Source organism: Aotus nancymaae, unplaced genomic scaffold (assembly GCF_030222135.1).
Source record: "Aotus nancymaae isolate 86718 unplaced genomic scaffold, 86718_ANA_hifiasm-v0.15.2.pri h1tg000029l, whole genome shotgun sequence".
Classification (NCBI taxonomy): domain Eukaryota; kingdom Metazoa; phylum Chordata; class Mammalia; order Primates; family Aotidae; genus Aotus; species Aotus nancymaae.
The window spans coordinates 89,011,448-89,027,075 of NW_026988442.1; the positions used below are offsets into that span (position 1 = coordinate 89,011,448).

A 15,628-nucleotide genomic window follows, 5' to 3' on the forward strand; every position below is an offset into this window, starting at 1 on the left:
GTATGTACCTATGCAACAATCTTGCATGTTCTTCACATGTACCCCAAAACCTAAAATGCAATAAAAATAAAAAATAATAAATAAATAGATAAAAACGTAAAAAAAAAAAAAAGATGATCTAGGGCAGGGTTTTATTGGGTGAAAAGAAGAAAAGGGGAAATAGAGCCTTTTAGCAAAACAAGAGGGTATGCTTCCTACCCGTGGGCTTCCTGCCTCACAGATTGAATTTCAGGTTCAACCCAAGAAAAGAAGAGACCAGGTTCCTTCCTGCTGAGATCAGAGCGAATTTCTGTGGCTCCACCCTTCTATGTGCAGGTCATTTGGAGGTTCTGCCAGGGAACCCTTCCCATCTGGCTGTCCCAATATGTCAAGAGTTTATCTTCAAGATCACTAAGCAATCAAATGTTGCTCTCTCTCTCTCTCTTTTTTTTTTTTTTTACTAACTTGAACTGCTAACAGTGTATGAGAATTTCCTTTGCTGTGAAAATTTAGTTATTGCAAATTTGGTGTATCTTATTGTGGTTTTACTTTACTTCCTTTGGGGCAGGTATTCCTTGCAGCTAATGAAGTATGAGTTTTCACGCTCAATGGAAATGTTTCATGTTGATGACCATCACTGTTATGTATGGATTAGGTGACTGCTAGCTGTCTGTATGTAAGAAATAACTTTCGTGAATACTTTGTACTGATATACCTGTACCACATTGTGTAGGTGCTGGGTCATCATGAGGACACTGAGTCAAAAGTTTTACCATGTGCATGTACTAAACAGCTGACACTGGGTGTTACATGTGTTTTAAAGTGTATAAAGAATAATTTCGGAAAGAAAAGTTAATTGAAGATTAAAAACAGAAATAATAGAATGTTGGATGTAAACAAAACAATAAAATAATGAAAATGGGTGTTTAAATAAATATATACATATTTTTCTGATATCAAAAAGCATATTGTAACACCAATTTTTGTTCAGATTATACCAAAAGTGATGATTCTGTAACTGGGTTTTTTGGAGGGTGCAGCATGGGGGAGGCACAGCTTCCCCAAGAGAATGTTTCAGGTTCTTGGTCTCCACTATCTCAAGAATGAGAAAGGGGAGCACTGCAGGTGCACAGTAAACTCGTAAATACCAGATCTAAGAAGTGTTGCAGAAAGGTGATTTTATTTAGGTAGAGAAAAGAGAAAAAAAAAAAAAAGAAGAAGAGAGGAAACTTCCACGAAGAGTGTGGAAGAGGATTCCAGAGGGGAAATCCAGGAGGGGAAAGAGAGCTCCCACTATGGGTGAGGGAATTTCAGAGAGCTGGAAAATCTGGTATGGGTGAAGGAACAGAGGAATTTATACTGGGAGAAATTCCCACCTCCCCAAGTTCCTCTGGCCAATGAAAAGAGTTCCTTTAAACTTCCGCCGTGGTGATTGACTCTTAGGTTCTTCCTGTGCCAGCAAAATGTAAAACAGAAGCCATTAAATCTGGATGGAGAGAGATGGGAGCGGGGCATGGTGCTGGAAATTCTTGCCCTTAAAACTATGCCCCCTTGTGGACTCGGAAAGAGAACACCTTCCCTCAATTCATTAAGAGATAACTTTGAGACCATCTTTAATTTAACAAGTACGTTCAAGTAAATGGAAGAGTTGAATTCACTAGAAGTAATAAGTTTTTTGGTTACTTGATTGAATAATTAATAAAAATATTGAATCATATAAACATTGAGAAAAGAACTATTTTGTTAATTTGACTTGGAATAATGACATTAGAAAATATTTTATAATATGCTATCATGAGGGCATCAATGAACAAATGGCAGAAAAATAATGTTCCTCAGCAAGTTCATTTAAGATGCCCTTAAGTCTTATAGCTAATGTATCAAAGAAACTTAATAGAAATCTACCAATTTGGACTTAATATTATCAATGAAAATTATGAAACTGAAAGAAGCATTTTCAAACTATCAACTAAAATCCTTATCAATAATGCCAGAGAAAACATAGAATCATCTTTATAATATATAGAAAAATATTTCAAAATCCATGTCACGTGGAGAGTTTATCAAAAGCATGTAGCTAAAACATGCAGAAAAAATAGTGTACAGTTCGTGTGTCAGGCAGTTAGTTGATACACACAACACACACTATATTAGTTCCAGACTGGGTAATTTACAAAAGAAGGAGGGTTAATTGACTCACAGTTCCACATGGGTAAGTAGGTCTCAGGAAACTGACAATCATGGCAGAAGGGAAAGAGGTACATCTTACATGGCGGCAGGTGAGAGAGTGAGCAAGAGCAGGGAAAACTGCCTTATAAAACCACCAGATCTCGAGAACTCATTTACTTTCAGGAGAACAACATGGGGAAACCACCACCATGATCCAGTCACCTCCCACAAGGTCTATCCTTCAAGACTTGGGGATTAAGATTCAAGATGAGATTTGAATGGGGACAAAAATCCTAACCATATCATAATGTATTTTTTTCTGGATTTGGATGTAATTTATGGCATTTATCAGCTTTCTGAAATTGTGCCTAATTTCTTATGCAGAAGTTTATTTTCTACAGATTCTCTAAAATAAAATTCAGTATCCTACAATTCTAACCATTTTCCTTTCTACATAATTCTTCATTTTCTGTGTTTGGTGCACAGAAGGTTTCCTTTCAATACAGTCTGTGGCTATTTTTATGTCCTGCTTTTGAAGTGCTGTACATCTTCTTTGCCCACTTTCTCTATTAAAATATGTGTCTTATTCTTATTGATTTCTTTGTGTTCTTTATATAATGAATTCTAGTATGTCATTATATCAATATACACATTTATACATTATATATATTTAAATTCTTATGTAGAATATTGTTCATTGAATATTTTTACTCTGTTGAGGATCCTTTTGATGTGGCTGAATTTATTATCACTTTTGATAACTTACTGCTTTTATTTTTCTTTAAAAAAATTATACCTTATGTGACAGTAATGAGATATTCTCCTATATTCTCTTTATATTTTGTAGCTTTTCTTTCACCTTACCTCTGCAGTCTGCCTGGACTTGAGTTTTGTGTATTGGTATGAACTTCAGATTCTATTTAATAGACAAATAAGCATAGACAAATACCTCATCAATATTAATAGAAAGGCTTCTCTGTCCTTTTCTTAGTAACTGCCAGTGCCACATATCTCATTAACAAAGTTCTTATTAAGTATGTGGTCTCATGTGCCATGTAAATTCTTTTCTTGTGCCATTATTATTATTATTATTATGTTTTGTGAGTGGGGGAAGGAGAAGGTGGGAAGTGTTGGGGAGGTGGAGAAAAGAGGTGTGTGGGAGCAGGGAAGGGGGTGGAGGGGCAGTGCCATTATTTTTTATTTTCCCTGAACCAATGCCAATTCATCTCAAATACTAGAGTTTTAACACAGTTCTTGTAATCTAGGGTAGCACATATCCTATTTATTCTGTATCTTCAAATGTGTCTGGATTGTTTCCCTTTGCACTTTGATATAAACCTGACTTGACAAGCTATTGTAGTGACACTGAATCTATAAATAAATTTTGAGAGAACTAACACTCTCACCATGTTGAGTCCATAATCTATAAATTTATAAATCTCTTTATGTATCATATTTTGGATAATCTATAATGCCTCAATAGAGTTCCATTCACTTAATTTTATTTTAATTATATTTATATTTTCAATACAAGGCAATGCATTGCATATCTTATATTAGATTGAACTAGGTACATGATATTTCAGATATTTTAGATGACATCTTCTTTTAAAATATTTATTTGATAAGTTCAATTATAAATGAAAATGGAAACATTACAACTAATACCACAGAAGTACAAAAGATCATTGAAGACTACTATGAATACCTCTATGCACACAAACTAGAAAATCTAAAGGAAATGGACAAATTTCTGGAAACATACAACTCTCCTTGCTTAAATCAAGAAGAAATAGAAATCCTGAACACACCAATAACAAGCAAGAAGATTGAATCAGTATTTTTTTTTTTAACTGCCAACACAAAAAGCCCAGGGCCAGGTGGATTCACAACCGAATTCTACCAGGTATTGAAAGAATAATTGGTATCAATTCTATTGAAACTCTTCTAAAAGATTGAGGAGGGCATTCTCCCTAACTCATCCTATGAAGCCAATATCATCCTGATACCAAAACCAAGAAAGGACATAACAATAAAGAAAATTTTGGACAATATCCCTGATGAAATATAGATGCAAAAAATGTAAACAAAATAGTAGCAAACTAAATCCAACAGCACATGAAAAAATCATCAATTTTTAAAATCCACCATGATCCAGTGGGTTTCATTCTCAGGATGCAAGGATGGTTCAACATATGCAAGTTAACAAATATGATTTGTGACATAAACAGAATTAAAAACAAAAACAATGGGATTATCTCAACAGATACAGAAAAATCATTCAATAGAACCCAGCATTTCTTTACGATAAAAACACACAACACATTAGTCACAGGAGAAATAAACTTCAAAATAATAAAAGCCATATAGAACAAACCCATGACCAACAGCATACTAAATGGGAAAGGTTGAAAGCATTCCCCTAATAACTGGAACAAGACAAGAATGCTCACTTTCACCACTTCTATTCAATACAGTACTGGAAGCCCTAGCCAGAGCAATCGGACAAGAGAAAGAAATAAAGGGCGTTCAAATTGGAAAAGAAGAAGTCAAAATATCTCTGTTTACTAATATATTATAATTAAAAATCCATAAAGACGCCTCCCAAAACTCCTAGATCTGAAAAATAAATTCAGTAAGTCTCAGGTTACATAATTAATGTACACAAATCAGTAGCACTGCTATATACCAACAACAACCAAGTTGAGAATCTAAGCATGAATTCAATTCCATTTACAATAGCTACAAAAAATAAAAACACAGTATTTAGAATATACTTAACCAAGCAAGTGAAAGCTCTCTATAAGTAGAACTAAAAAACACTGATGAAAGAAATAATAGATTACACAAACAAATGGAAATACATCTCACACTCATTGATTGGAAGAATCCATATTGTGAAAATGACCACACTGCCCAAAGCAATAGAAAGATTCAATGGAATTTTTACCAAAATATCAAGATCATTTTACACAGAATAAGAGAAACAATCCTAAAATTTATATGGAACCAAAAAAGAGCACAGAGAGCCAAAGCAATAGTAAACAAAAAGAACAAATCTGGAAGCATCACATTACCTAACTTCAAATTCTCTTACATTGCTATAGTATCCAAAACAGCACGGTACTGGCATAAAAGTAAATACAAAGACCAACTGAACAGAACAAAGAACCTAGAAATAAAGCCAAATACCTACAACCAACTAATCTTCAACAAAGCATACAAAAACTTAAATTGGAGAAAGGACACTAGATTAAATAAATGGTGCTGGAAAATTGGATAGCCAAATGTAGAAAAATTAAACTGGATGAATATTTCTCACCTTATGCGAAAGTTAACTCCAGATGTGTTAAAGATAAATCTAAGAACAGAATCATAAAAATTCTAGAAACCTAGGAAATCTCTTCTGGACATTGCCCTAGGTAAATAATTTATGACTGATAGCTCAAAGGTAAATGCAACCAAAATAAAAATAAGTAAGTGGGACCTAAGTAAACTAAAAAGCTTCTGCATTGAAAAAGAAATAATCTTCAGTGTAAACAGAAAATCTTCATAATGGGAAAAATTATTTACAAACTATACATCTGACGAATGCTTAGTATCTAGAATCTACAGGGAACTCAAACATATGAGCAATGAAACAAACAAACATTAAAATATGGGCAAAGGACATTAATAGAGATTTCTCAAAAGAAGATATAGAAATGGATGAGAAACATATGAAAAAATGCTCAAAATCACTAATCATCAGGAAAATATAAATTAAAGCCACAATGAGATATCACCTTACCCTAGCCAGAATGGTAATTGTTAAAAGGTCAAAACACAATAGATACTGGTGTAGATGTGGTGAAAAATGAATTATGGTGAAAAACAAATTGTACAATATCTGTGGAATACATATGGAGATTCCTTAAACAACTAAATCTATTATTCAATCCATCAATCCAACTACTGGGTATCTACCCAAAGGAAAATAATTCCCTATATCAAAAAGACACCTGCTTATGTATGTTTATTACAGTACAATTCACAACCACAGAGGTGTGGAATCACACCAAATGCCCATCAACTGATGAGTGGGTAAAGAAATGCGATATATGTATCTATGCTTGCTCTCTATATAGATACATATATATGTAAACTATATATATGTGTGTATACGTATGTATATTATATGGAAAGAGCGTAGAATGCTACTCAGTCACAAAAAGAAACAAAATAATGTCTTTTGCACAACTTGGATGGAACTGGAGGCCACTATTCTAAGTGAAGTAACACAGGAATCAAAAACTTAATATCGCATGTTCTCACTTATAAGTGTGAACTAAGCTATGAGTATGCAAAGGCATACAGAGTGGGTTAATGGATACTGGAGAATTAGAAGAGGGAAGAGTGGAAGGGTCATAAAGGATGAAAAAAATACCTATTGCACTGAAATCCCAGGCTTTACCATCATACAAGTCATCCGTGAAACCAAAAGTTATTTGTACTTTGAAAACAATTGAAATTTAAAAATAAATAAATAATTAAATAAAATATTTATTTGCAAACATTTTATATATATAAATGAAATGCATTTCTGCATTAACTGTTCAGCATATGTGAGAATCTCATTCATTTTCTTAATATATTAATGTTAGATTTTTCTACATATGCAATAAATTAGTCTGAGAATAGAGAATTTTACTTTCTTTTTTGCAATATTTGTATATTTTATTTCTTTTTCTAATTCTACTATGCAAATCAAAAACTACTGAATACAAGTGGTGATGACAGGCTTTGCATGTTCATGATCCCAATGAGAGATTATTTAAAATGTCCCACCCACAGGGTCCTGATTCTAGATGGAGAAGTGTGTATTTGTGTGCATGATTATGTATTTTTAAAAATGTATGATTTCTTTTTAATTATTTAAAAATCCTTTTATAATGAATAGGTGGTGAATCTCATCAACAACCTTTTGCAATCTATTTGTATCTTATTTAGCTTTTCTCTCATTCTGATACTGTGGCAAATTGCATAAAATGTATTTGTAATTTTAAAATATTCTTGCATTCCTAGGATGACTCCAAATGGCTTGATATTGAAGTAATTTTGTTGGTGTTTTAAGAAACTGTTGGCTGGGCGCAGTGGCTCACGCCTGTAATCCCAGCACTTTGGGAGGCTGAGGCGGGCAGATCATGAGGTCAAGAGATCAAGACCATCCTGGCCAACATTGTGAAATTCCATCTCTACTAAAATACAAAAATTAGCTAGGCATGGTGGTGCATGTCTGTAGTCCCAGCTACTCAGGAGACTGAGGCAGGAGAATTGCTTGAAGCCAGGAGGTGGAGGTTGCAGTGAGCTGAGGTTGCGCCACTGCACTCCAGGCTGGCGCCTGGTGAGAGAGACAGACTCTGTCTCAAAAAATATATAAATAAATAAAAGAAAATAAATTGTTAACTTCGAAAAGAATAATTTGGTGACAGAAGCAAAAATGGTAGCATGTGAAATTCAAGAGTATGGTACCACCACAAAAGCAGTTAATAAGTTGGTAAAAGATAGAATCAACTTTACCAGAATGCTGAAAACTATTTCTGCGGAATAATCAACAGTATTCAGCAATCAATAAAATTCTCACTCTAGAAAAAAGAGATAACTAAAACTCAATAAGATAACTTTGTGTAATTTTTTTTTTTAACTTTGGTCATATGACCTTCTCCCCATTTGACATTAGCTTTGAAGACAACAGCCCGTATTACAGTATAGGTTACTAGCACTGGAGGTAACAGATAAGATTTATTCTCAAAGAATTGTGGTTTTTTTTGTTTGATGCCTCACTGAAGAACTCACTCAAAAAACTAATTTTGATTTTGCCTAACTCGGAACTCATCCAGGGCTTAGAAAACTATACCTGAGGTATTCGTCAAAAACATTTAAAGGCAAATGTTGTAGTTGCTGCTACATGGGCAAGATATAACGATTGAAACAAACAATAGATAAACCAGAAGTTACAAAGAAAAGATGGATAATGAGGTTATTTGGAGATTAAACTCTTTTAAAAACTCACCAAAATTAATAGGAATCTAGAAGACATATGCATACCTTGCATTGGTTGGTTGATTATTAAATCCTTGAAAACATCCTAAGCCCTAACTTCTGGTTAAATCTCAGCCTTATCACAGGCAGGAATTGAAGGCTAAGTGAAAATTTTACTGCCTGACTAAATGTTGCAGGTATGTGCCCCAACAAGCCCATCTGCAACATCTGCAAAGATCCTTTCTTTCCCTTCCTTTCTTCTCTGTTCACCTGGAAAGATCCTCTCTTTCCCTCCCTTCTACTCTCTCTCTCTCTGTCTTCCTTCCTTCCTTTTCTTTCTTTCCCTCTCTCCCTCCCTTCCTTCCTTTGTTCCTTTCTTTCTTCCATCTTTCCTTCCTTCCTTCCTTTGTTCCTTTCTTTATTCCTTCTTTTCTTCCTTCTTTCCTTTCTTCCTTTGTTTATTTCTTCCCTTGTTCCTTCCTTCCTTTCTTTTTTCTATTTTATCAGTCCTTTTGTTCAAAACTTGGAGAAAATTTCTGTCAATTTCGTTAGCTTACTATTCATTGGCCACATACAACTAAGAATACAAGCTTTGCTGAATTAGTTTACAAAAGTCACCAAACAAGCTACAACAAGCAGAAAAAATAATCACTAAGGAGAAAAGATAATTTTATTTCTGGGTTTGTTACATTATAATATTAGAAATGTTAGTTTTCAAAATATTGAGAGTTATGCAAATAAATAAGAAAATATGACTGATCCAACAGGAAAAAACAAATAATAGAATTACTGACAAGAATTTTAATTTAACTCTTTTAAATATGCTCAAAGGGCTAAAGACTACCAAGTAAAAATAAGTAGAGAAAACTATGAAAACAATGTTTCAGAAAATGAAGAAAAACAAACAAAAGAAGAAATTACAAAAAAAATTGAAAATCGACTGTTTAAAAATAAAATAACTGACATGAATACAAAAACTACTAGAGAAGTTCAACAGCAAAGGTGATCCAGTGTTAAGATATAATCAATAAACTTAAAGAAAGCTTAATTGAGGAATAGAGAGAATAAATAAATAAATAATAGAGTAAAAAAATATATATATATAAGACACCATCAAGCATATCAACATGCACATAAATAAATGTCCTGGAGAAGAGGAGACAGGGCAGAAAGAAATTTGAAAACATAATAGCATAAAATTTACTGAATTTGATGCAAAATACTGATTGATACATCTAAGAAAATTAGATAATCATAAGAAGGTTAAAGATATTTACACTAAAACATGCTAAATTCAAATGATTGAAAAGACAAAACATTCTGAAAGTAGCAAGAACAAAGCATCTTGACATGTACAAGGGATGTGCAATAAGATCACTAACTAGTGTCTCATCACAAATGACGGAGGTCAGGATGCCATGGCAGGCTATACTAAAAGTAGTGAAAAATAGAAAGTTTCAGCCAATCATTCTTACTCGGTAAATCAATTCTTCAAACATGAAGAAGAAATTAAGGCATTTCCCATGAGTAAAAACAGAGTTTATTGTTTATAGACATACTCCACATAAAATGCTACATGGTTTTCTTCAAAGTAAAATAAAATATCAGTAGCCAGTTATTTTAATCCTTAAAAAGATAATAAGAACACTAGGAAAGTTAACCACAGGATAAACACAAAAGTCAATATTAACACATTTTTAGTTTGTAATTCCTTTTTTCCCACATACATTTAAAAGGCAACTACAGTGGACTTTTCATGAGAACACATGACTTTCAACTCTCCAGGTCCAGTGAACTGTGGATTTTTCAATTTATCTGTGGAAGAAACACTTCTCAGAGAATGAGACCAATCTTTCCTCTTCCTCCTTCTGCTCAGCCTATTCAACATGAAGACAGTAAGAATGAAGATTTTTAAGATGACCCACTTTCACCCAGTGAATAGTAAGTATATTTTCTCTCCTTATTTGTTAATGACATTTTTCTCTAGATTACTTTGTTGTAAGAATACAGCATGTGGTACATACACAAAATATGTGTTAATAAACTTTATATTATTGGCACAGCTTGTAGTCAACACTAGACTGTTAACAGTTAAGTTTTAGGGGAGTAAAAATTATATGCAAAATTTAGACTACACAAGGGGAAGGGGGACAGCACACAAATCCTTATGTTACTCAAGGGTCAATTGTACATGAAATAACAATAAATGTAAGGTTGATAGGTACCCAATATATAACAATGTAATTTGTAACAAGAAAGATAAGAAAAGAAAGACAAACTGTACAGATGTAAAATTCTACATTATGTATGTGCTAGCATATAACAAAGTTGCTATTAATTTAAACTATATTACTGAAAAATAAGTTGTTAATTGTAACCACTAAAAAAATTAATTAAATATACAGGTATTCTTTATATAAATGAGAAGTGAATCAAAATAAAAGTGGGATGCTGTAATATATGTATCTATCACAAAAGAAGACAATTGAACAACTAAGACATAAAACATACATAAATCACATAGAAAACAAATAGGATAATGGCAGAAGTGGGTCCTTCTTTATCGATCACTGCATTAAATGTAATTGAATTAAAATAGTCCATTAAATGGCCATAATTGGCAAAAAGGGATAAGAAACATGATCCAACTATATGTTATCTATAAGAAACTCACTTTAGATGAAAATAAACATGTAAGTTGAAAGTGAAAGGATGGGAAAATATACCATGCCAAAAGTAAATAAGAGAGCTTGAGAGGCTATCCTAATAACATAAAAAATAGACTTGAAGACAATAATTTTCAAGAGACAAAGAAAGATATTATATAATGACAAAACGGTCAATCCACTAAGAAGATACAGCAATTATAAACATATATTCAACTAAACAAAGAGCCCCTAAAGATAAAGTACTAACTTGACAAAATAGTGGATAGCATCAGACAATTCAGCAATAATAGTTGGAGACTTCAAAACCTTATTTTCAATATTAGACATAACAAGTACACAAAATATAAGTAAACAAAGAAGTCATGAACACCACCATAAACCTATCAAACATCTGTAGAACACTTCAACCAGTAACAGCACAATATGCATTTTTCACAAGTGCACATGAAGACCTTATAGATCAAACCATATGATAGTTTATAAAATAAGCTTCAGTGAATTTAAAAATGTTTAAATAATGAAAGGTCTCCCAACCGTAATGTAATGAAACTAGAAATCAATAACAGGAGGAAAACTGGAAAATTCACAAATATGTGAGAATTAAATATCATACTCAAACAATCAATGTGTCAAAGAATAAATCACATAGGAAATTTGAAAATACTTTGAGATGAGTTAAAATGACAGCACAACATATCAAAACTTAGGAGATGTAGTAAAAGCAGCACTTGGAGGAAAATGTATAGCTACAAATGCCTACATTAAAAAGGAAACATGATTTGAAATCAAAACGTGTTCTTCAGTTTTCTCCTCTCCTTATATAATTTTTCTTTTAAGATTCCACTAACTTCATTATATGAGTTGAGTAGTTTTCTCTCTTCTTTGAAAAGAAATATGTGTATAATCGACATTATTTTTTCCTTGAATTCTGGACAGAATTGTCCAGTTAGTTATAAGTTCAATGAAATTATTTTGAGTATGTAAAAAGGATATTTAATGGTTATAGAAAAGTTCTCTCTAGAGAAATTTTACAATGTTGTTCAAAATTTCCGACTATGTAATGAGAGTATTTACTGGTTATATGTAAATTCCCTTCTAAACATTTCTGTTAAATTTGGTATCTTAAATTTATATGAAGTGTGTCTATTTTATCTAAATTTTAGATTAAGTTCAAAATATTTATAATTAACTCTTATCTTCTGAATGTGTGTAGCATCTTTATTAAGATTCATTTTTTTTTTTTTATTTCTGACGTTGCTTATCTGTGTCTTCTTTCTTCTTTCCTAAACAGTATTGCAATTTTCTTTTCCTTTTAAATATTTCCACTTTGGGCTTTGTTTATCCACTCCACTGTATATTTATTTTTATATCATTAATTTATGCTTCTAGCTTCATTAATCTCTTACCCATAGTTTGTGCTTATTTTGTAATTGTTTTATAACATCAAGAAATTAATATTTAGCTTACTGTTTTCAATACCACTTGTCTAATAATAAATTTAAGTCTAAATATTTTATCCGGTTACTTTTTGCTGTATTTCACTAGTTTTTATTCATAATACTTTTCTTGCCATTTGAGTTATTTAAAATTGTGTTGTAAAATTTCCAAATACATGATTTTTTCTAGTTGTCTTTTAGACTTTTAATTTTTATGCTAATTGCAGGAAGATAAGGCAATGTATGTTTTAAATTATTTGAAATTTGCTAAGATGTACTTTATGAGTCAGTATAATAGTCAATTTTTGTAAATGTGTAGTATATGCTTGAAAATAATATGTTTTTTACACACTGTTGTGCAAAAAAGACAAATGAGCAGCTAGCACCCATATTAACCTTTTTGGGCCAATATGTGTTTACAAACTCACAGAAATGAAAGGTTGCAAATATGCAGATTCTCTACAGGTCAGTTCACAGGGATCAAGCAGAGCCAGATGTCAAATACCAGGAAAGAAAACATACTTTCTGAGGCTATTAACCTTTTCATCATGTACTTTCAGTATTGCTTCTGACCCAGTCTCTGTCTTCTCCAATCATTTAATCTTCTTCCTCCATGTTTTTTTCTCCTTTCTATTGTCTTTTCTGAATTCTGAAAGATTGTTTTGATTTACCTTCACAGATTCTTGAGTATTCTTTATCTACTTGTTAACCCACACATTATGTTTTTAATAGTGGCAGTTGCATTTTTTAAAGTAGGTATTTGATTCTCTTTTCAAATCTATTTGTTAACTTTTTTTTTTTTTTTTTTTGAGAGTCTCACTCTGTCACCAGGTGCCAGGCTGAAGTGAAGTGGCATGATCTCGGCTCACTGCAACCTCCACCTCTTGAGTTCAAGCAATTCTCCTGCCTCAGCCTCCCGAATAGCTGGGACTGCAGGTGCACACCACCATGCCCAGCTAATTTTGTATTTTCATAGAGACAGGGTTTCACCATGTTGGCCGAAATGGTCTTGATCTCTTGATCTTGTGATCTGCCCGCCTTGGCCTCCCAAAGTGCTGGGATTACAGGCATGAGCCACCGCGCCCGGCCTATTTGGTAAAATTTTTTAGTTTTTGGTCCTTGGGGAAATATTCAAGCTAATTTCTTAAACTAAATTTATATCATGTGGATTTTTTGTAATTTTTATTGTGGCTTATTTTATTTCCTTTAGTTTTGGGAATATGGCCAGGTTTTAGCCAAAGCACCTCAGGATGGCTGTGCAATTCTGAGCCACAATATCTATTCTTCCTTTTCCTTGTGATGTGGTGGATGTGAGTTTTAGATCTGATTTAACTTTAGCCTTACGTTACAGTTCCTTTGTGTCTTCAGCCTATTTTGGAAAGGATTTTCTACTGACTAAAGGTATTTGACTTGTGATTCTCGATGGCTTCGTGGCCATCAAAAGCAAATTTTCCATATGTTCAAGGAAATTATTTTGAGTGTAACCATTAAAGTGATATTTAATGGTTATAGAAAAGTTCTCTCTAGAGAAATTGTACAATGTTGTTCAAAATTTCTGAGTAAGTAATGAGAATATTTGCTAGTTATGTAAGTTCTTTAAACTTTTCTATTAAATTTAATATTAAATTAACAGTGATTTTTTTTGGCTGGCTATTGTGGTACATCTTTATCATAATGCTAATACATAATTTTCTAATTAATGTTCAATATATTCTGCAAGTATTTTTTTCTATTTATTTAAATTACTTACATTGCTAAAACTTTCCAAATAGTTTGGACTTTCCCCATTAATACTCCACTAATTAAATATACACAAATAATTCAAATAATAAACTATTATGCACTTATAAGAAAGAAAAAGTAAGATCTAGAAGTTTCAATTTAAAAATTATCTATATGATATTAATATGCAAAAGTAAATTCTGTCATAGTATTATTGTTAAAACAATTTCTAGTTATAAGTCAAGTCAGGCTATTTGTACCAAACCTTATAGTGAAAAGCAATAATAGTTCTGAATAAAAATATATTTAAAAAATTTTTACTTAAAATATTAAACCATTACAGTTAATCTAAATATTCTGTCCAGAGTCCAATGAAAAGCTAGAATGTATATAGAGAGTATTCTGCATATATATGTTAATTTGCTCATATGATATTTATTGACAAAATATATATATAAAATTAGGAAGACCTGGGCAACTCTTTTGAATGGAATTGGGCTGATTCATCTCTGGTTTGTGGAGTAAGAGCCAGGTTAAGTCTGAACTGCTTCAGAGGCAGGACAAAGGTCCAGACTGGGACATCGCACCCCTGTTGGCCTTCTGGGGAGTTACTTCATGGGGGAAAATTATACCTGCCAGAATTAGCAAGAGCTTTCATTAAGAAGAAATTTGTTAAACAAGAAATTGACCCTGATTGCCTCAAGAATTGTAATTACTGTCCAGAAGCATAGACAGATTTCTTAGCCTTGGAGAAGGTATGCCTGGACAGGACCGTGGCTACCTACAGATACTCCTGCAGTAGAAACCGCAGAGCAAGTCTACATCTTTTCCCTGGCACTGTTAAAAATGTTAAAGCATGGTGATGCTGGAGTTCCAATGGAGGTTACGGTTCTGATGCTTGGAGAATTTGTTGATTATTATACCGTCAGAGTGATTGACATGTTTGCTATGCTACGGGTGTCAGTGTGGAGGCATTTGATCTAGTGTTCCAAGCTAAAATTGTGCATATATTGAATCAGACAGGAAAGCTTGAGATGGTTACTGGTTGACATCACAGTCACTTTGGCTTGGTTGTTGGGGTTTCTGGGGTGGATATCAGCACTCAGTAGAGATTTGACGCCTTGTCAGAGGGAGCTGTAAAAAGATAGGTTGTTAGTGATGCCTTCAGATTGATCAATGCTAATATGATGGTCTTGTTACATGAACCAAGACTAACAAATTCAAATATGGGTCACTTAAACAAGCCATCTATCCAGACATTAATTAATGGATGAACAAACACTATTACTCTATTACTATTAATTATAAAAAAAAATAAACTGGAACAGAAGATGTTGCTAAATTTGCATAAGATGAATTGAATGGAAGGTTTGACACTTCAAGACTACTATGAACATTGTAAACACAATGAATTAGCATTAAAATAGATGCTGGAATTAGCCAAGAATCACATAAAGGCTGTAGATGAAGAAGATAACACCTAAACAGCTGGCAATAAAGAGTGTTGGCTAGCAGAACACTAATATCACTTGGAAGAACAAGTGGATTTAGTCACGACTTCAAATATAGTGAGCAGCTATGTTGAATAGTGTTGTGTTTCAGTGAAGCAACAAAAAATTTATTAGTGATGCT

At 32.8% G+C, this 15,628-nt stretch overlaps 1 pseudogene; it reads left to right on the plus strand.

The window, feature by feature from the left end:
• The first annotated feature begins 1,492 nt into the window (after nt 1-1,492).
• LOC105728138 (26S proteasome non-ATPase regulatory subunit 14-like) lies at nt 1,493-15,423 on the plus strand (annotated as a pseudogene).
• Nucleotides 15,424-15,628: the final 205 nt, after the last annotated feature.